The following is a 20,181-nucleotide window of genomic DNA, read 5'->3' as shown; positions in this document are numbered from 1 at the left end:
CAATATGGCTTACTGGAAGTTCTCGCTTTCCGCCATATAACATTAGCTTGGGGCAGGCACATGGTGTGAAGTTTTTACATTGTTCACAATTGCATTGCTCTCTAAGGAAATAAGCTCAGGACTACAAATTTGCATGAAGCGCACGGTGCTGTGGTCTAGTTTATCCAATACTGATTGTCAAGGTGCCCTTTAGAAGAAGACAATATACATGGAAAGAGGGACTGCAGAAGGCTGGTGTATGTCAGGGGGTGCTAGATGTGAGCGCACCAGACACACGGCAGGACCGCAACTGAAATTGTGGCACTTGGGAGACAGACAAGTTAACCAAATATATGTATTGGGTTTTGTAGCGCTTTAAAGGCTCTGGACACCTTTTAACATATGTAAAATACTTTTTTTTTTTCTATGCATGTTCTAACCATTTAGTTAGTGCAATTTTCTTAAGTTTGAATCTGCCATCTTCATTTCTTCAGACCCTCTAATATATAGTTTGCTGCTTGATCTGAGTTTCAAATTTTTTTTTTTTTCTTTGAGAGTGTCCCTTCCTGTAATATAGGCTGGATGTGAACTGCTATCTTCATGTGCTTTAATATATCAACACAGCATCTATCCTGCACTTATTGCCTCTCAATTAGCATTACTCCGTTTAGACTGTTTTTCTCTGTTCTCCATAAAACTTTAGTTGCTTTCTCCTGTTTACCACCCCACTCCTTCCCGCTGCTATGTCTAAAGGCTCAGTCAGACGGCCGTATAACCCAGACGACAATCGCATCGCAATGCATGGACTGGCCAGCGGCTCTTCAGGAGTGACATCTGCATAGAAATCATGTTGTCACACTCGCGTCAGGAGAGCTGCCAGCCGGTCCGAGTACTGCGATGTGATCATCCTCCATGTTATGACAGTCTAACTGCGCCCTAAGGCCCCAGCCCCATTAACAGTATTTGGTCAATATTTTTTCTCAGGAGTTGGAGCCAAAACCAGGTGAGGAACAATCAGAGAAAAGGTCTAATAGAAACAAGTCATCAATTCTGCATTTATCACCCACTCCTGGTTTTGGCTCCCACTCCTGAGAAAAAATACTGACCAAATACTGATAGTGGGGCCATGGCCTTACACTGAGAAGAGATGGGAGCGAGTAGTCCAAGCCAGGAGCTGGAGATCTGAAGCAAATTGACAATTGTGTTTTAAAGTGTACATGGGCTTTAATGACCACCTATACTCTATGTATGACAGAAGGCTCAAGTGTGATATCTTGTTGAAATCTACATAATTGTGGCGTATACTGATCAGGTGGGATTTAACCCCCGAGCATGTAACAATAACAGCTGGATTTTTACACTCTCTAGGGTCTCTCGCTTACTGTAGATATGCCCATATTTATTTATTTTATATATTTTTTTCCTCGTTAGAACCAGTAGCTTAGTTAGTTAATTATATAGATATAGAAGTGTGCTGGATAATCCGGCATTTTTAGGTGTTTGACAACATGAAATGCTCAAAATAGAATCTCTAATTATAATTTATTACAAGGCAGCGGTCCCCGGGGACGGAGAGATGTTAGATGATCTTTGTTTACAGTCTCACAATAATTCTACAGTAATTGTCTAATCCTATTGCTGGTGATTTATCTGCCCTGTACATAAAGCAAAGCTGTCTTCAAGGCATAAAAATATATAATAAAATATGCATCATATCATTTGTAGATGTAAAGTTGTGGGGCAGAGACACGCACCGATGATTCCCACTGTATGGAATACCTTCCTGGAAGTAGGAAGTGGATTTAGTTCAGACAGTTTTTCTTATGTTTTTGCATGCCAAGAACAGCAGCGTGCAAGAGCGTTTTATTCTCTGGAGATAGTTGTGATTTTTGGCTAAAACAGCAAAACCTTAAAATAAACAAAAAAAACCCCTAAGTATTATGAATCCAGTCTTTTGAGACTTTGATGTCAACTTGAGAGAGTTTCTTCTTGGGTGATGCTTAACCCCTTCCCCCTAAATATAATCAAAACCCAGGTAATAACATTTGATACCGCATCAGGTCTATTTATTATGGGACCCACTAAGTATTTTGACTCTACACCCACACTAATAATTTCAGACCCCAGAGTACACTATATACTTTCTCTTGGATATTTCTTGTTTTTTGTTTTTCTCCATGGTGGGGGCTTATTCTTCTTCAGCTACTATCTCTATGCCAATAACTGGGTTAACCAGTATTTTGTTTTTTTCTTTTTGCATCCCGATTTGCATTGTTTATAATATTGCTGACAGTGATATTGGCTCCACAATGAACAGATCCTTAGTCATTCTGTCCTCTTATCACGTTGTCGCCAATCCTTCTAGGCTTTATTACAGCATTACTCGTATGTCAGTTACTTCCACTTTCTTCCCTTTTCAGAACTCGCCCTTAGGTCCTTTCTGATATATAATGTATGTAGCCAGCAGAACTGACTTCGTGTCGGAACACAGTCGTCTATAATTTCGCACATTCCTTGCAAAACTATTTAACTCTTGTAACTTTTTTTTATAAAGGAGTAAGGAAGTTTTTTTACTTATTATAGGGGTATTCCATATACAGTACGATGCATAGGGTTTCAATATCAGACCTAGAAAATGCATTTAGAGGCAACTATCTGGAGGTTTGTTTTTGTTTTTTCTCCAGAAACTAATCGTATGGCGGCATAGGTCATAGTACAACAGTAATAAAGTGATACTGGACTACTAGTACACCTTTGTAGCATCGCTGAGAAATTGTGCTTTGAAGCCACATGCAGATTAACCTGGAAGTGCATTGGGGTTGTGTCAATGCACTTAAGACAGCAAAAACCTCCGGAAACGTGCTTTAAGGATGATTCAAAGTACAATTTCTCAGCACTGACATATAGGATAACTACAAAACTGAGATCCCTTTTTATTATTCTAGGACCTATCCAGCCATGTCCCTAAGAACAAACAAGCACCTATAGGAGAGAGAGCCAATCACTGTTGTATCTGGTTCAGGACTATTGCACTATATCAAAAACAAAACCAAAACCATGTTGATGAATATATATATATATATTATAGAAAGTTACTATGAAAACCAGTGGGGTAAGGCTGGGTATACATAGCGACCAGGTTCACGCAATAGTTCGAAAAACATTGGAGCAATTCGTCTGCGACTTTGACACACAACTGTTTTAGAGCTCTGATTTTGCTGTAAATAAAATGGTCCAGTCGCATTGAAGTCTATGGGAAGTGTTGCGTGCCATTTACTACCCTGCGACAGAAAATCCAACATATTTTGGAAACTTTTGTGACAGTCTGTGTGATGCAGGTCGCAACACAACAATATAGGTAATCGGTACATCCAGTGTTGCTGTTATTTCTGTGTCGCACAACAAGTCGCCATATAAAGCGTTAAATCGATACTTGTAAGCAGTAAGCCCCCTCTGTCATATAGTGGGTCAGGATATCGCTATAAAAAAACAATTAGAATCACAAAATAAGTAAATAAAAAAATATTCACACAAACCCCATAATTGTGAAACACCTGACACACGTTTCACCTCGCTTGATCAGGGGGTGATACAGATTCAGTAGTAAAATAATACTGACTGATTCCCTTAAGTTCCATGAATGAATAGTCCTAAAAGTGGGGTTTTCTGAATTTTGTCAACTCTGTATTTGGGCAATCTGTATTCTACTACCCCATTCATTTATTGAAAATGCATATATGTGTGTACAGGCTCATGCCCCAGTCTTTGCACAGGCTCCTGCAAGAGTAAGTGAATTAGAGCAGTGTCTTGAGTAGGTGGTCTTCAATGAGGGTCTCAGAACCCAGATTTTGTGAAAGGTACTCCTTTAAAGCTCCTGGACATAAATGCGGAATCTGTAACGCATACCCAGTGTTAGACTGAAGAACATTGGGCCCACCTTTCTTCCCCACTCAACAGCCCCATAGCAGCTGCAAGGTTTGCACTCTGAACTCTAGTGAAGAAGCCAGGGCCCACCAGAAGATTCTCCAGTTCTCTGGTGGGCCAGTCCAACCCTGCGTGTGTGTATATTAAATTATATTATCACTCTGGTAACAGCAACCTGTAATGACAGCAAGCTCTGCTTCTCCTTACAGCTTTGCTTCTTCCTCCCTTCTTCTCTTTTTGCCAACCTTGTAAATATCAGATGTAGATATATCTAGAGAGAATAGTCCGTGTAACCAGAGACAGCCACGTGGAGAAGTAAACCATACCTCCCTTTCCTTGGTTCTGGCCGTTCAGGCAGGTGCATCAAAAAGTGAGATGGTCAGAGCGGGTTTGACAAGCATGACTGGTTTCTTTGCTTGGCGTAGTGTTAGAATGAGCTTTACCTCCTGAAAACGCGACCGACACACACGAGGATTGTTCTTTTTATCTGTAGCTGATGCAAGCGTGATGCAGAAGAGACTCCAGCAAATCTGTGCTGATTGGTTTTATTGTCCTGCTGGGACACCTGAATAGAAAGAGAATATTTTTAAACTTTACACAGTGTAATTAATGTGTGTTGGGATTACCCCTTCATGACAACTTGATAGACCTGTATGCCTGACAACTCATGGGCGGAGGAATTTTTTTTTTTTTTTAGGCGGTATCCATTTTGGTTTCTCCTTTCTTCAACTATTGTGCATGTGAAACAAATTTGGGGATGAAACTTTTTCTCTTTTGGCTGAGAAGCTGCTTACTGTAGCAGAAACCTCTACGACTTTGCTCAGTCATAGATGGAGACCAGACAGGCTAACCTTCTTTCAGTGTTGGGGTTTTTTGTTTTGTTTTTTATGGTTTTTGAAAGCTATATGCAAACCATTTTTGGCGCAGACAGTGGAAACTCTCTCAAACTTCTCTAAAACTTTGAGTTTCTGGTCTGAAAACTCAGCAAAAAGACTGTGCACATATGTTACATGCACGCCGCTAGGTTCAGATAGGGGCGAGACAGGTTACATGAATTCTTTGGAATCCTGGGGAAACTGTTACTCAGGGCGACCATAGACCATGTGCTGCAGCTTCTCTCAGACACACAGGGGTATTGACCCTCCAGGCACAGACCTGTAGGTTGTTTCACTTGCTGACCGGACACACTTAACAAGAGTCCTCATAAACGGTAGAACAGTAGCATTTAATAAGAAGCCGCACAGCCAGTGCAAGTTAAATCTTATGAGCAACAGGCTCCAGTGACAAACAGTACAGTTTCCTTAGCAGCACAGCAGTTCACAGTCTTCCCAGTAGTACAGGACAGCACAGTTGTAATGCAAAGGCACATTAATGAACACCGCATTCTTTACAGCACAATGAGATGGAGGAGGGGGGGGGGGAGGGTTTGCTGAGGGAGATGATCCCTGCGACACTATCTTCCAGTCCTTATCTTTCTGCCTCACAGTACTCTGTACTGCTAGTTCTGGAACTCTACCTGACCTTTGCTTAGCTTCACTCCTGACTTGAATCCTTTTCACTTGCAGGGGCGCTTCTGTGAGATACGGAACACACACACCACCTTTCTCTTAGCTCCAGCCAGACGGTAAACAACTTCCCCACAATCCCCCGGGGGCTCTGCTAAAACACTGGCCTTCTCCTGTGACTGTTAACCCCTCTAGTTGCTGGATGCTTCTGGAGCACAACACTTCCTGTCTGGTGCTTCTGTTACTTCTAATAGTTGCTGAATGCTTTTAAAGCAACAGCACTACTTCTGCATGTCACACATAACCGTATGCATAATGTTAGGCTATCTTATTGCTTTCTTTTTTCCTCTTGCGCACATAATGTAAGGTGTAGGAGCGGAAGAGCTTTTATCTAGCTTTCATGGAATCTCTCTAACGTGTGGTGGAATAAATGATGACTCAATTTCACTGATCTGTCAATGGATAGTCGTTACCAGAATACATGTAAAGATGTTACTGCTGTTCCTTTCATGTAGATGAGATTGAATGCTGAGATGAGGGATTGTACCAGCACTGGTTGGTGGACATTTGTTGTGGAGGATGTTGAGAAGCAAATGTGCGGTGACTCATTTAAAATGCACATAACTGTCAAAAGTTTTGTCAAAGCCAAATACCAGGGAGTATAAAAAATGAAGTCCCTTTAATTAAAACACAACATTCCAACCATAGACAAAAAAAGCAGCGTCAAAAATGGAATGAAAAAAACGCAAGTAACCTAATTTACGTAATTGGTGCGGAAATTCAAAAACTCACCAAAAGATGCTAGTGGAAAAATAGCCTGAAAGGGGTTGACCAATGCACAACTTTTATCACTTGGTAAATGTGTATTTTGGTGTCTTGATGGTGGTAAACCTCCAGCGATCATGTGTAAGGAGATGGACAAAGGGAAGATTTCCATAGCTCGTGTATAACAGAATGTCCGGAAGGCAGCGCCGCCATTTACTGGCCAAAGATTGTAGGACAAGAAAAAGTGGAAAGGATTGCATCAGCAGGAACTTCATAACGAAGGGCCTGTTTCCTGAGGGGGAAGAGATTCCAGGAGACACCAGGTCAGGTGACAGATATGGCACGGTTAGTCATTATAAAAGGCCCAGGAGGGCAGTAAAGGGGGAGGGGGGGGGGTTAGTCGGCGCCTGAACCTAAAGCAGACCAACAAATTAATGCTGCACTCTGTAACTCTGTAGTATACAAATATGGAATATTTGAAATTGGAATAAAAAATGAAGTTACTTGGTGCATAAACTGGCCAATTCATGTGTGCCCAGCAACCAACGACAAGGCGACCTTCTTTGCTGGGAACCTGTAGCAGGATGGACGTATTGTGCCAGAGCTGGGTAGCCGGAACCAGAGACGAGATGACAAGGCCGTTGAATGACGTTCATGTGAGTTATGACTTCCGGTGTAGACGTACGGTACACGAGGCCGTGCTTCAGGGGACGAAGGCTTCCAGTGTAACTGGTGTTCAAAGTGACTAATCGCTAAGTCATGCCTAACTGCGTGGTATCATAGGCCTTCGTTGTGGCTTATATTACCTAGAGAGTAACGGGCCCAATGGTGACCGTGACACACCCCAGCAATAAGGCTTTAGGAACAAGACATCCCTGATGATATTTATTTGTAATAATAGAACAATAGTGTGTGATTAGGATTGTTGATATCCTGTATAGCTGAATTGCTGTATTCTGTTGTACAGTAACTTGAGGTTCTTCCACCGTTTGCTTTACCCTTTATATTGTGCCGTAGGCACCACTTATACTTGTGTTAATCAAATATTTGCTGGTTAAGTTACCACTGTGTCCTCATCCTCTGCGCTGTTGCATCCGCGTAAGTGCAAGTAACCTAATTTACTTAATAGGTACAGAAAATCTGCAACATCAAGAGCTCATCATAGGAAAGGAGCGTGAATGTGATTGACCAAAGCACAACATTTATCACCTAATCAGAGGATGGATGGTAAATTGTGTATTTTGGTGTCTTGATGGTGATAAACCTCCAGTGATCATATATTGCATATTTTGGCTAACATTTAGCCATTTTAAAGGCCCTCATGCACATTAGATTAAAGTTGGTGGAATTAGATGACCAACTAAAGCTACATTTATATAGGACAGGGCGTTCTGCTGGACGTATACACCTGAATTGCAAAGAAGCAGTATTCAGACGCATACAGCAGCTTATTACCCATAATCAAATATTCTTTTGACTACATTGGTGGCTCAGTGGCTAGCACTGTAGCTTTGCAGTGCTGGGGTCCTGGGTTCAAATCCCACCAAGGACAAAATCTGCAAGGAGTTTGTTCTCCCCGTGTTTTCGTGGGTTTCCTCCCACACTCTAAAGACATAGTGATGCGGCAAGTAGATTGTGAGCCACAATGGGGACAATGATGAAAAATGTCTGTAAATCGCTGTGGAATGAATGGTGCTTTTTTAAGCCGCCCCCCCCAAAAAAAAAAAAATTTATTAGATGTATAGCAATACACTTCAATATGTCAGGAAAATGTATACTTTTATAGTATGTACCATTTTTTTAAAAGCTAGTTTAGAAAAGATTAAACACTAAGTCCGATTCATCTGGGTGTTTTTTCTGGCGTAAAGCACATTGAAATGTCACAAATTGGGCAGACCTTGGATAGAGGGTGGCAAAGGTCGGTCAGCAAATTCTTCAAAATGCCTCCATAAGTCTGGCATCCACAATGCCTGTTTTAATAAATCAGACCATTTAGTCGTGTTTTTTTGGGGGGAAAAAATGTAGTTTGATTTACGGCACAGTCTCTTGCATGCATTTTTGACATGCCTCCCAACACATAAGACATGTGTCTGCAGACCAATTTATTAGGTCAGATTCACATTTGTATGGGGAACACCAGACTCTCCCCTGACAGATGATTTTTGGGGGAAATGAGCATCAGACTGTTTTAATTCAAATACCTAACTTTTTTTTTTTGTTCTTATAGAAGACATCTCTGCCAGTGACTTCTCGAAGAACAAAAAAAAGTTTGATTGGCCAAACACAGCATTCATGTGTGGTGGACAGATGGCTTTGGGCTGAACAAGCTTTTCACATTGCTTACAGATTTTGCAAAGGAAATCTGCAGCAAAATTGTGTGAGTTACAATACTAGCCATGTAGATTTTATGCTGTGGAAAATTGCACAGAAAATTCTCAAAGTACACTGTGTGCATAAAGCCTACACGCTGCGACCTCCATTTTGCTGTGGTTTTCCAAACTCTATTTTGGAAAACCGTGGCAAATCACATTGCAGCTGCAATGTGTGAACGCAACTTAACTATGATGGATGATCATGGTGAATTGGATGAGTGACTATTAGGGCGTTGTCAGACGACTGTATAAATCTGACTAGAATGCATGGACTGGCCGGCGGGTCTCCCCACCCGAGAGTGTCAGCTTTCTATATTTTTATGAATATACAGTTGAAACTAGAAGTTTTACATACAATATATAAAAAGACACATCTGCATGTTTTTCTTAATATCTGACATGAAATCAGAATAAACCTTTCCCGTTTTGATCAATTAGGATTACTATCATTTTTAATATTTGTCAAATAGAGAGAGAAAGAAGGCATTTTTATTACTTACTGCAAAGTCAAAAGTTTACATACACTAAGATTACTATGCCTTTAAACAATTCTGGACTGCCCATATGATGATGTCATGTGTTTGAAAGCTTCTGATAGTGTTTTTTTTTTTTTTTTTTTTTTTTGGCAACATCTGAGTTGCACACCTGTGGATGTACACTGCTCAAAAAAATAAAGGTAACACTTACATTGTGTTTAACTCAAAGTCAATAACACTTCTGTGAAATCTACCTGTCCAGTTATGAAGCAACACTGAGGCTGTGTGCCCACGATGCGTTTTTTTTTAAGCGTTTCCGCAGCGGCAATTCTGCTGCAGAAACGCTTAAACGCTTGGTAGAAGGTCTGCTATGTTCCTCAATGATAATCCGCATGTTCTGTGCACATGCTGCAGAAATTTCTGCTGCGGATTATCATTGCGGAAAAAAACACAGCACTACCAATTTTGCGGAAGCGCTGCGTTTTCGCCGCCATTGACTTGCATTGGAACACATGGAATCCGTATCACTGGATCTGTATGTGGCACCCTGCTGTTCACAAGTACCACAGGACCCAAAAGGGTGCATGGACGGACTCCTCCACAAGAGGCCCTCATTACATTACAAACACCTCCACCCTTCCACCTCATACCACCAGAGGGAGCCCTGTTAGGGATATATATATATGGAGGGTGGAGTTAAGCAGTTAGTCAGAGAGTGTGCTGCCACTGAGAGCAGTGAAGACGCAGCACGTCTGCTGCTGGATTGAGGGCCCCTAGTGTGGCCGGAGGTAGTAAAGAGGAGAGAGGAGTTGAGGGGGCAGAGGAGCATCATATACTCACCCCAAGACAGAAACAGGACACCGGGTCCGCGCCTACAGGGCCCTCTATACCCAGTAGGGACTACCGGCTTACCAGGAGGCTTCCAGACCCCTGGTCATCCTGAAGCTACCAACAACTAACCGGACTAGGGATAGTGGTTGCCAAAGAAAGGTCCTACTACCAAGCGGTCAGGTGAGAGAGCAACACAACACAGAAGCTAGGCCAAGTTTCAGGCTGGCTAGAAGCTTAGAGAGAGGGAGACACTGATCAGGAAGCCTTATACCCGCTCACTGGGGAGAAGTCCTGAAGTGCACCCTTCCTAGCAAGTACCCTGGACGATACCTGCCATTACTCCAGTAAAGGTACTGAAGCGATCCCCTTGTGTGCGTTTCCGTCATTCCCCTCGACCTGGCCATCTTTCACCTGCATCCCTTCCATCAACTCTGCCCCAGGGGTCCGCTCCGCCTGTGGGGAGCAGAAACATTCCCGCTGCCATCTCATCACCCCCGGAGGTCTGCAGCAGCGCCGGTAACCATTACCGGAAACCACAGGTGGCGTCACGAAGCAAAGCATACACTAAAAACCCCTTTTTCAAGAGAGACCCCAGAGTACGGGCCCGGGAGCCGACTGCCGTGACATCCTAAGCAAGGTAAAAGGCCCGGATACCGAGTCCCCTATATCCCCCCTGGGTGACACATCTCCATGCGGAATCCATGCGTTTCAATGTGCGGATGGTACCTGGGTCTGGAGAAGAGGAGACTCTCCTCCGGACTCGGGTGCCATAGAACCTGTAAAAAAAAAAAAAAAAAAAAAAAAAAAAAAAAGATACTTGCCATCTGATGGCCCGCGGTGTGATTGTCTTCGCTTGCCGGCAGATTGCGGTGGACTGAAGGACTTGCGCTGACTTCATTTAGTCATGTGACAGCAGGTCCTTCAGTGTACCGCGAGCTGCCGGCAAGCCAGGACGGAGCGAATAAAGACTGCGGGGGCCATCAAAAGCTAAGTATAGATTTGTTTTTTTTTATTTTTTACCATTCTTTACGGTCACACTATATAAATGCATGTCGTTTGCATGGCTTTATATAGTGTGACCAAGTTGTCAAGCACTTTCCAAGTGATTCTAAAATCGCTTGGAAAGCGCTTGTCAACCCGCATGCGGAAATGCATGTGAGCTCTTCACATCCGCTTGTCCCTGGCAGGAAAAACGCATGTACAATCCGCATGCGTTTTTCTGCCAGGGAGATGCAGAAACGCTCAGGAAAAAATCCGGAGCATTTCTGCATCGTGGGCACATAGCCTGACAATCAATTTCACATGCTGTTGTGCAAATGGAACAGACAGCTGGTAGAAATGATCGGCAATTAACAAGATACTCACTATAAAGGAGTGGTTCTGCAGCTGGTGACCACAGACAATTTCTCTGTTCTCTTCCTTTTTGGCTGCTGTTTTGGTCACTTTTTTCATTTTGCCATTGCTCTCACCCCTAGTGGTACAGTAGCATGAGGCGGTGTCTACAGTACAAACCACAGAAGTTGCTCAGGTAGTGCATTTCATCCAGGATGGCACATCAGTGCGAGCTCTGGCAAGAAGGGTAGCTGTGTCTGTCAGCACAGTGTCCAGAGCATGGAGCAGATACCAGGAGATGTGGAGGGAGCCATAGGAGGGCAACAACCCAGCAGCAGGACCGTTGCCTCCTCCTTTGAGCAAGGAGAAACAGGAGGAGCCCTGCCAGAACCCTGCAAAATGACCTCCAGCAGGCCACAAATGTGCATGGGTCTGCACAAACGGTTAGAAACCGATTCCATGAGGGTGGTATGAGGGCCCGACGTCCACAGATGGGGGTTGTGCTCACAGCCCAACACCATGCAGGATGCTTGGCATTTGCCACAGAACACCAGGATTGGCAAAGTCGCCTCTGGCGCCCTGTGCTCTTCACAGATGAAAGCGGGTTCACACTGAGCACATGTGACAGTCTGGAGACGCCGTGGAGAGCGATCTGCCTGCAACATCCTTCAGCATGACCGGTTTGGCAGTGGGTCAGTAATGGTGTGGGGTAGCATTTCTTTGGAGGGCCGCACAGCCCTCCATGTGCTCGCCAGAGGTAGCCTGACTGTCATTAGGTACTGAGATGAGATCCTCAGACCCCTTGTGAGACCATATGCTGGTGTGGTTGGCCCTGGGTTCTTCCTAATGCAGGACAATGCCAGACCTCATGTGGCTGGAGTGTGTCAGCAGTTCCTGCAAGATGAAGGCGTTGAAGCTATGGACTGGCCCGCCCGTTCCCCAGACCTGAATCCGATTGAGCACATCTGCGACATCATGTCTCGTTCCATCCACCAACAGCACGTTGCACCACAGACTGTCCAGGAGTTGTTGCTTTAGTCCAGGTCTGGAAGGAGATCCCACAGGAGACCATCCGCAACCTCATCAGGAGCATGCCCAGGCGTTGTAGGGAGGTCATGCAGGCACGTGGAGGCCACACACAATGCTGAGCCTCATTTTGACTTGTTTTAGGGACATTACATCAAAGTTGGGTCAGCCTGTAGTGGTTTTTTCCACTTTTAATTTTGGGTGTGACTCCAAATCCAGGCCTCCATTGGTTAATAAATTTGATTCCCATTGATGATTTTTGTGTGATTGTGTTGTCAGCACATTCAAATTTGTACAGAACAAAGTATTCAATGAGAATATTTCATTCATTCAGATCTTGGATGTGTTATTTGAGTGTTCCTGTTATTTTTTTGAGCAGTGTATTTTAATGCACACCTGAAACACACTGCTTCTTTGGCTAACAACATGGGAAAGTCTGGATGAGCACAAGTCTGGCTCATCCTTGGGTACAATTTCAAGATACCTGAAGGTGCATCGTTCATCTATACAAACAATTATACGCATGTACAAACCAGATGGGAATGTCAAGCCTTCATACCACTCAGGAAGGAGACGGATTCTGTGTTCCAGAGATGAACATGCTTTAGTCCGACATGTGCATATCAGCCCAAGTACAAAAGCAAAAGGCCTTGTGAAGATGATGGCCGAAGCTGGTAAGATTGTGTCAATATCCACAGTGAAACGAGTACTGTATCAACATGGGCTGAAAGGCCAGTCTGCCAGGAAGAAGCCTTTACTCCAAAAGAAACATAAAAAAGCCAATTTAATGTTTGCAAATGCACACAGGAACTAAGACCTTAACTTTTGGAGACATGTCATGCGGTCCGATGAAACGAAAATTTTACTGTTTGGGCATAATGACAATCGTTACGTTTGGAGAAAAAAAGGGAAAAGCCTAGAAACCTAAGAACACCATCCCAACTGTGAAACACAGGGGTGGCAGCATCATGTTGTGGGGTTGTTTTGCTGTAGGAGGGACTGGTGCACTTCATGAAATAGATGGCATCATGAGAAAAGAAGATTATGTGGCAATACTGAAGCAACATCTCAAGACATCAACCAGGAAATTAAAGCTTGGGTGGAAATGGGTCTTGCAAATGGACAATGACCTGAAGCATACTGCCAAAATGGTAACAAAGTGGCTTAAGGATAACAAAGTCAATGTTTTGGAGTGGCCATCACAAAGCCCTGATCTCAATCCTATTGAAAAGTTATGAGCGAAGCTGAAAAGGCTGCGAGCAAGGCAACCAACAAACCTGGATCAGTTACACCAGTTTTGTCAGGAGGAATGGGCCCAAATTCCAACCAACTATTGTGAGAAGCTTGTGGAAGGATATCCCAAACTTTTGACCCAAGTCGTTCAGGCTAAGGGCAATGGTACCAAATACTAATGAAATGTATGTAAACTTTTGACTTTTCAGTAATAAAAATGCCTTTAAAACATTCTCTTTCTTATTATTCTGGCATTTGGCAAATATTAAAAATGATGGTAATCCTAAGTGACCTAAAACGGGAAAGGTTTATTTTGATTTCATGTCAGATATTGAGAAAAACATTTGTCTTTTTAATATACTGTAGTGTATGTTAACTTCTGGTTTCAACTGTATATCCTATATCTCTATTTGCAGATTCATCTTAAGTGTCAGTTACTTTTGTGAATGGATAGAATTGTTCCTGTAGAACACCGGTCTCTGGTAATATGGTGGCTTTCACGTTCGCTGCTATGATCAACCTCATTTCAATGTTCTATTTGTGAATGTGTTGCACATATGCATGAACAACCTCTAGTTATAATACAACATCGACACATCTATTTAGGATGTACAACACCTCCTGATTTATTTTTTAATTTTGTTTTAAGGATTTTTCCTGTTTGAACTCTATGAATCTGACAGACATGTTCCATGTTCTGTTGTACTTTGTATTAGATTCTCCTTTTAGAAATATTACTTCTGACGGACATCCTCTACATAATACGCTGCCATTTTATGTTATCCTTCTCCATGATGTATGGAAAATTAAACAAGTGACCTGATTGCTTTCTCCCTGCTCTTTTTCCACCGGGTCCTCCATTTTCCAGGAGTCTGGTAACCTTGCCTTGGCTTACATTTACACAAGTGTCACAAAGACAAGTTTATCTGGCTACATGGTCTATTGTAATGATGCACCCCTGGGCCTGTGTCGCGCAGCGTTGCGCACGCGGGAGCTTACCCGGAGCCGGATCTGTTGAGGGTTGTAGTCTCGTGGCGGTGACCCGGTCCGTGCCCAGGGAGTCAGACTAAGTGGCGCTGTATTGGTGGTAGATGTTGTACGACTACGCCACCCGTTGAATGCAGCGAAGGAGCTGCCGCTGCAGGGCAGACCCCTGAGGCCGGTGGTAGGATTGTGCAGCGTGATAGTATCACCCCCAACGGGAGGGGTATGGCCTCAGGGCAGCCGACGTGGATGATGGGGGTAGCAGGAACCACTCGGAGACGGTACGGTGTAGTTCAGGGTCTTTACTGGTGACAAAGATAGACCCTCCCGGAGTACTGGCTAGCGATTGGGGCCTGGTCAGTCCTTGAGCAGATGGGATCTCCCCTGGCCAGGCGGAGTTGTAGGCCTCCCAAACTAACTGTACTCTTCTGGCTACCTTGCTAGAGGCGGGTATAAGTAGCCCACGTCCCTGAGTGTACCGTGTGGTGCTCACCCGTATGGCCGGTGACTCGGGGCCTTCTAGTAGCTTCCGCTCCACGACGGCGGTGCTGGTCCCACGCGTGTGACCGTGCCTTCGGGTTTCTTGGCCAGAGGACCTGAATTCCCCTGCCGGTCGGTTTCTGCTGCTGGATAGTGACGCGCCCCCTGGGCCATGTTGTTAGGGATACCCGGAGCCGGATCAGATGGGGGTTGTAGTCTCCGAGTGGCTGTGACCCGGTCCGTGCCCAGGGTGTCAAACTCGGTGTGCGGCAGTCCTTGCAGATGTTCTTAGTGTCGACTACGCCACCCGTTGATTTGCGGTCAAAAGGCCGCCGCTGCAGGATGGTCCGCTGAGGCTGGTGGTGTGTGTGCAGCTGTGGTAGTATAACCCCCAACGGGAGGGGTATAGCCTCAGGGGGTCAGACGTGGAGGATGGTGGTTGTGAAGGTGCAGCAAGGAGACTCAGAGGCATGAAATGCAGTTTCAGGGTTTTTACTCACTGGTGTTGCTCGGGTCACTCTGTACAGCAGTGACCACCCAAGCCGTGCTGCGTCCACCAGGTGTGGGACTCGGTCAACTCCCGGGCAATTCCTGAGTATGATCCTGAGCTCCCTTCTTCTCTCTCTCTCTTGGAGTTACTGCTGACTCACTGACTGACTGACTGACCCTGTCCTAAGATGGTGCCCACCTTATATACTCCCTCTATGTGTGAGCTCAGGTGACCAGCACCCAATGAGCTCCTATCTTTACCCAGACTACTCCCCCTATCTGCCCCTACACTACTGGGATGTTCCACCCCCCTCCCACTCCAGCCAGGGACAGACGCTGTCGTACCTGCACATATACTGGTGGGAGTACCGTAGTTCTGTCCCCCGGAAATGGGATGTATGTAGTGCATGCAGCCTACTAGCTCAGTTCCACACTCCATCCTTACCCGGGAGTGGAATACCACACCTCTGGCTTGAGGTGTAATACCCCTGTAGCAGCCGAATCCTCAGGGTGCTACAGATAGGAGTTAGTCCCCACAGCCTTGGACTCCGGGTCCGGTGATAGCTTCTCAGTCAGGGCGAGCTCTGCAGCTGCCAGCCCCTGACTCTTTGTAGTACTGCTCCCACAGAGCTCCTGTTGTTTCTTCCTATGCTGCTTCTCTTCTCTGTCTCTACTACTTCTCTACTCCCTAACCCTGCCTCAGCCCTAGGTTTATATAGGGGAAGTTCTTCCCCTCCCAGGACTGGGCAGGAGGTGTGGCATGCACAGGATCCTTGACCAAGAGACCTCCCACCTGCTCTGACATAACATTGCCGTTACTGTGGAAACCAGACCCCTGGGGTGCCACATTCCCCCCTAGTGAAATTTAGTACTCCGGGACTAAACATATTTTTAGAAAAACATAACAAGGTATAAACAATAATAATACAATAAGAAAAACACATAAAGATGGTTACGGCATGTCCACAACCGGGTGCAGTCTTTGAAGAAAAGCAAGGTGTCCATTTCACCAAAACAGGGAGACGTAACCAGGTAGGGGTCTGTCCTGCCCCGAGTCCTTAACAGTCTTTAGTCCATTCCTAGGTTACGCTCCAACCATGTACAAGGATTCCCGGTAAATCCACCAAGGACTCCTATAAATAACTAGAAACACATAATTATGCACAAGCACCAAGAAAAACAGGTAACCACAAATAAAACAATTTATACACTTCAAATCCTCCAACGTGCGGGTAACTGGCCTCTAGTGGCCCTAGTGGACCTACGGAGCTGACTGTCTAGCCCTGAACTACAGGGTGTAGGAGCTGTCAAGGGTAAACTGGGCAACTGTCTACCGGCTCTTTGGCTCACTAGGGGTACGGCAGGCTCACTATAAGCAGAGGGTTGATCCTCCTGTTCTGCTTGTGTGGAGTCTTCTGCCTCCTGGACCGGCTGCTCTTCCAGCTCTACCTGTTGCTCCGTAGGCACTTGGGATGCTGGTTGGAGGAACGTGAGGACGGGTACCACAACTGCACCATTGACTTGAGTCCAGGACCGAGGGAAGTCTCCGAGCACAGTACTAACCATATCCTTCCTTTCCTCTACGGGTCGATGGTCTTCTTGTTCCTCTTCAGGGTTCCGTAGCTGTTCAGGACACTTCTTCAGGTGATCCCGGGATACAATGGCTATGGTCTCCCCTCCGTCTTTACTGATGGTACAGACTTTCGGGTTCTCGTGGCTTGAGGGCAGTACGGTGTACGGGTCCTTCTCCCACTGGTCGTCCAACTTGTGGAGCCGTCTTTTCTTCTTCAAGACCTGCTCTCCGGGTACCAGGGGAACAGCGGGAGCATACTGGTTGTAAGTTTTCTCTTGTCTTTCCCTAGCCTGACAGAGACTTCGCTCCACGCTCTCCTGTACTTTCCGGTACTGCTGCTGCCTCTCTGTGTCCCAGTCTGTTTCCGGTGAAGTGTCCTCGGGTGTCAGGACTCCCATTTCCAGGTCAACAGGTAACTTACCAGGTCTCGCCCTCATTAGGTAAGCCGGGGTACAGTTGGTGGAACCTACCGGGATGTGGTTGTATAGGTCCACCAGATCGGGCAGCTTCTCAGGCCACAGACTGCGTTCTTCCAGGGGCAACGTTTTCAGGAGATCCATTACCACCTGGTTCATTTTCTCACAAAGTCCATTAGTTTGCGGATGATAGGGTGTCGTCCTTATCTTCCGGCAGCCATACAGATTGCAGAATTCCTGGAAGACCTCCGCTTCAAAGGCAGGTCCCTGGTCCGTCAGCACTTGGTCCGGGTACCCGTGTGGACGGCAGAAGTGCTGCTGGAAGGCTCTAGCTGCTGTTTGAGCCGTTAAGTCCTTAACGGGGACGACCGCCAAGAACCGGGAGTAATGATCCAAAATGGTTAACGCGTAGACGTAGCCACTTCTGCTTGGGGTCAGTTTTACATGATCCAAGGCTACCAGTTCCAACGGCTGCCGGGTGACGATGGACTGCAGGGGAGTCTTCTGGCTGGCACGGTCCTTCCTTCTTAGGTTGCACGGGCCACAGTCTCTGCACCACCTCTCGATGGTTCCCCTCATGCCTACCCAGTGGAACCGCCCACGCAGCAGGAACTCCAGCTTCTTCCATCCGAAGTGTCCAGCCCCGTCGTGGTATGCCTCCATCACCATGGCTGCGTCTCTCCGTGGCACCACTACTTGCCAGATTAGTTCATGCGTCCGGGAGTTAACCATTCTGCGGCACAACTTCCCCTTGTAAAGGAACAGTCGACTCTTCTCAGCCCACAGTTGCTTGGCTTCCTCCGGAGCGTCTGGGTCAAGGCGAGCCTCTGGCCGAGTCAGCATCTCCTTTACCAGCCGGACGGCAGGGTCACTGTCTTGCGTTTCCTCCCAGTTGTAGTGAGGCAAGGGGTTAAACGTAGCGGCTTGCTTACTCCTTACCCGATGGGAATACTGGATAGTCCCATGACGGTGGAACGCGGGGAATTCGACTTCTTCCAGTCCCTCTGGATCTTCTCCTACGTCCGGCAGGTTTGGCATCCTGGACAGGGCGTCCGCGTTGGTATTGGAGCGTCCTGCCCGGTATTTGATTGTGAACTCGTAGTTGGACAGACGGGCCATCCATCTCTGCTCTAGGGCACCGAGTCTTGCCGTGTCCAGGTGTGTCAACGGGTTGTTATCCATGTACACGGTGAACCGGGAAGAAGCGAGGTAGTGCTTAAAGCGTTCGGTGACTGCCCACACCACTGCCAGGAACTCTAGCTTAAATGAGCTGTAATTCTCAGGGTTTCTTTCGGTGGGTCGCAGTTTTCGGCTAGCGTAAGCGATTACTCGTTCTTTCCCCTGCTGGATCTGGGACAGTACGGCTCCTAGCCCGATGTTACTTGCGTCGGTGTAGAGGATAAAGGGCTGGCTGTAATCAGGGTACGCCAGGATTTCATCCCCCGTGAGGGCCATCTTCAGCTGGCGGAAGGACTCTTCTTCTAACTTCTCCCATCTGAAGGGTGGCTTCTGGTTCTTGGCCTTCCGGGACTGGCCATCAGGAGGTCCTGCATAGGAGCTGCCTTTTTGGTGAAACCGGGGATGAATCTGCGGTAATAGCCTACCAACCCGAGGAACTGCCGCACTTCCTTTACACTGGAGGGACTTGGCCATTCCTTAATTGCGGTGATCTTATCGGGGTCGGGAGCCACTCCGTCAGCGCTCACCACGTGTCCCAGGTACTGCACCTTTGGTTTCAAGAGGTGACACTTGGAGGGTTTTACCTTTAAGACGTAGCTTGCCAGAGCTTCGAACACTTCCGCCAGGTGTTTCAGGTGGTCCTCATAAGTCTTGGAATATACGATGACATCGTCCAGGTACAACAGGACCGTCTCGAAGTTTCTGTGGCCCAGACAGCACTCCATTAATCGTTGGAAGGTTCCCGGTGCGCTGCAGAGTCCGAACGGCATACAGGTAAACTCGCTAAGTCCCATTGGGGTGGTGAATGCGGTCTTCTCCCGGTCCGCCTCTGCTACAGGAACCTGCCAGTACCCGCTAGTGAGATCCAAGGTAGAGAAGAAGTTAGCAGATCTTAAAGCAGCCAAAGACTCCTCTATCCTTGGTAAGGGGTACGCATCCTTGTGTGATACGGTTAATTTTCCGGTAATCTACACACATCCTCATGGTGTTGTCTTTCTTTTTGACTAAGACTAGTGGAGCTGCCCAGGGGCTACAGCTATCCCTGATCACCCCAGCCTCCTTCATGTCCCTAAGCATCCCCTTGGCGTGTTGGTAGTGTGCAGGGGGTACGGGTCGATACCTCTCTTTTATGGGAAGATGGTCTCCCGTGGGGATGTGGTGTTCTACCCCCTTGACTCGCCCGAAGTCTAACGGGTGTTTACTAAACACTCTCTCGTACTCTTGAACCACCCGATAGACTCCCTGTTTCTGGTGTGAGGGAGTGGAGTCAGTACCCAAATGTAGTTGCTGACACCAGTCCTCCATTGTTTCTTTAGAGCCGTTACCTTCCTCCGGGGAAGATGGAGGCAAGGGTTCTACGGACTGTATGGAATTTTGATTGATGGTATACAATTTGGCTAGCGTGGCATACCGGGGCAGGTACACTTCCCTCTTCCCGATATTTATTATGCGAACGGGCACCCTCCCATGGCGTACATTGACCACCCCCCGTGCTGTCAAAATGGTGGGCCTACTGTCCGAGTAAACTGGTTCTACCATTGCCTGGTAATCTCTACCTCTCAGACCAATAGCTGCCCGGCACCAAATTATCATTTCACTTTTTGGGGGCATGGCAAT

At 46.2% G+C, this 20,181-nt stretch overlaps 1 protein-coding gene across 5 annotated transcripts in view; it reads left to right on the top strand.

The window, feature by feature from the left end:
- ESRP1 (epithelial splicing regulatory protein 1) overlaps positions 1-20,181 on the top strand; it is an 83,738-nt gene that overhangs the window by 15,471 nt on the left and 48,086 nt on the right. The window lies entirely within an intron of this gene.

Source organism: Phyllobates terribilis, unplaced genomic scaffold (assembly GCF_046119375.1).
Source record: "Phyllobates terribilis strain yellow unplaced genomic scaffold, ASM4611937v1 Scaffold_4__5_contigs__length_816908805, whole genome shotgun sequence".
Taxonomy (NCBI): domain Eukaryota; kingdom Metazoa; phylum Chordata; class Amphibia; order Anura; family Dendrobatidae; genus Phyllobates; species Phyllobates terribilis.
The sequence above is the reverse complement of the archived record's forward strand: the minus strand, read 5'-3'. Positions and strand labels throughout refer to the sequence as shown.